This window comes from Pygoscelis adeliae, unplaced genomic scaffold (assembly GCF_000699105.1).
Source record: "Pygoscelis adeliae isolate BGI_AS28 unplaced genomic scaffold, ASM69910v1 Scaffold326, whole genome shotgun sequence".
NCBI classification, from domain to species: Eukaryota; Metazoa; Chordata; class Aves; order Sphenisciformes; family Spheniscidae; genus Pygoscelis; species Pygoscelis adeliae.
Genome location: NW_008824937.1, coordinates 199,714 through 202,541, shown reverse-complemented (window position 1 = coordinate 202,541; position 2,828 = coordinate 199,714).

Below are 2,828 nucleotides of genomic sequence, written 5' to 3'. Positions count from 1 at the left end.
TGGATGACGAGCTGTGCGTAAGGGGCACAAAGCTCCCCTTGCGCTTGACAGTCACAAGGTTATAGCTGGAATATTGTCTCCTCTTTGCCATGGCTTCCTCGGAAGCTAAATACCGCCGTGGCCATCTGGTTATTTCCCAACGTGGCTGAGCAGTGGTGCTGCGGGACTCTGACCTATGAGAAAAGCTGAAACGAAGCGGGGCTGAACCTGTGCATGTCGTGCAAATAAAACACGAAATACCAGGCCAGCGTTGCTGCCTTAGCCATCAAGAAAAAGTGCTGAACGGTAGCGGTAATGAAGCACCCGACTAGGTTCTCCGCAACAGCATTTGTTGGTGGAGATGATCATCAGTTGGGAAAGGCAGCGCTGAAGTTTTGGGGGACCCACCGCGTTGGAGGGAGGCAGCTGAGCCAGTCTGCGTGCAAGGGAGAGGGCCTCAGCACGCTGTGTGGAGGCTGAGCCGAGATTCAGAGCGGTGCCTGCGGCCACATGGGAGCGAGCGGTCTGTATCCAATTAAAAATTGGAGCAGCTCCTCTGCATGGACTGAGGAAGAGCTTTTCTTCTCCCCGAAGCGGCGAGCTGGAGGGCGAGGACGCTGCTGGGAAGGAGCGAGAGGCGTCCCAGCAGCTCATCTCACCCCTGCCTCGGTCTGCAGAGCTGGGGGCTATATAAATGCGTTTTATTGCTTGAAGCGGTGAGACTTAAATGTGCTGCCTGCTACAAAAGCAGACGACTGCAAGCACTTAATGCAGCACCCAGAGTCTGAGAGCCTTGCTGGTAAAATGCTTAAAATGTGGCAATAAGGGAGTTTCCACCGAGCCTGTGCCGAGGGGCTGCAGTTGCAATGAGCCGCTGGGGTTATTGCACGGGCAGAGATGTCGCTATGTGCAAAGAAAATACCTCTTCCTTGTTTAATTTGCCGCGTGGACGCGGTGAGCGTAGGGCTCTTTTTATGAAATGCTTATTTAATGGCGGATTACGCAGGATGGTAAAATCCAAGGTTGGGAGGCGGTTTCCCTTGAGCACAGGATGCTCGGCAGAAGGATTGTGGGCTGCTCGTCAAAAAACAAGTCTGCGGAGAGCTCCCAAGGGTGTGGGGAAGGAGAAGGGAGCTGTAACCCAGCTCCGCTGCTCCCCTCCGTCCTCGTCCTGCAACGGATGGAGGAGCGGAGCCAGCTCTCGCGCTGGGCTAGCTCTTCAAATAACTTCCACTAAGCCAAATGGGCTGCCAAGCAGGGGCTGGATTTTGCTGGCTTTTGTTTTTAAGTGTTCCCAGCTGCGCGGCCCCTGGGTGCCAGCACAAAGCCACTTTCCTGAGCACCGCGTCCCTGCGTGACGCTCGAATGCAAGAAGCATGGGGGCTTTGCCAGCTTTGCCCATCCCTCTCTTGCCCTCGTCTCCACCTGGACGAGGCGGCTGCAGGTTGGTGGCCACGGTGGGCTCCAGCTTGCTCACGGTGCTCTGGTAGCTCCTGGTGTGGGCAAGATGGCTGGTGGCATCCCTAAAAGAAAGGCCTTGCCCAGGCGGGACGAGGCAGCCTGGGGCAGGAAGGGAGCAGCCGGGCAGCTCTGCTCCACCCCAGCTCACCGAGCCAGGGCAGACCCGTGGAGCGCCCTGGTATCCAGGCAAAAGCTTCTGACTATCCAGGCAAAACCGCTCCTGAAGTCAGCCGGGCAGAGGAATTGAGACGGGGTTCTCCCCGTCCCCCGTTTCCATCCGCCATTGGAAGCAAAGCTGAGATTTTGGGGCAAACCCATCCTGGGAGGGTGCTGTGAGCTGGCCTGGTGAGATCCTGCTGCTGGGAGACTCTGAGGGCACCTGAAAAGCTGTGGTTGCTGAGCTGGTGGCGGACCTGTGTCCCACCGCTGCCGCCAACCCAACACCTGGACGGATTTTTTTTTTTTTTACTGTGAAATTCAGTTCTGGCTGCCAGGGTGGAAGGGGCCGTGGTATTACCAAAACGCTGTTCCGAGGGAGGCTCCACAGTTGCAGACGCTGCTTTTAGATGATCCGTCACCAAATTCAGCATCTAACTCCCCCTTATTGCCCTAGGAGGAACTTGTAGATCCCATCTACAATGGGATCAGCCTTTGTAGATCCTGCTTTGGGCACAAGATCACTCTCACAGGAGCGCCCATTTCTCTCCATCCCATGAAGAAAGCCCGTATGGAGCCACAGCTGAGCGGGACATGCCAAATCCTAGCCCCGAAACAGTGGGCCCTGCACTGAAAGGGCATGAGGTGCAGCCAACCCACCAAACCCTAAAACGAGCAGCCTCGTGGCACCCCCAAAATGGGATTTTTCTGCCCTTCTTCAGCTGCCTGCTCCCAGGGCTGGGCTATCCCGGCACAGCTAGTGGGATTTATCCCGTCCCCTCCTGCCAGCCTGGGCGTCCTGCCCCAGGAGGGGCCGCGGGTGCATCCGTGCATGGGCAGAAGGTCACCCCAGCCGGTAACTTGGCACCTGGCACGGGGAAACGCCAGCGCGAAGGTCGTCTGTGCCGATGGAGTTTGCTGCCCATCTCCGGGACGATGCAACCCTTAATCGCACGATCCCGTGCTATTTTGTTAACGTGAGCCTTTGCCCACGAGCATCCTGGCTGGCAGGCAGTCGCCATTCAATATTTTTGTGGGTTTTTTTTTTCCAATATTCTATTCAAGTTTTTGTTTTATTGAGCAGCTGTTCAGTATTTTTTCTTCATTGTCCCGTATGCGGCCCCAAGTTTTCTTTACTGCACGCTGGCCCAACGCTGCTCTGAGCACCGTTTCCTCACGGCCTTTCCTACGCCCTCCATCACCGGGGCAGCCAAGAGCTTCTCAGGCTTTTA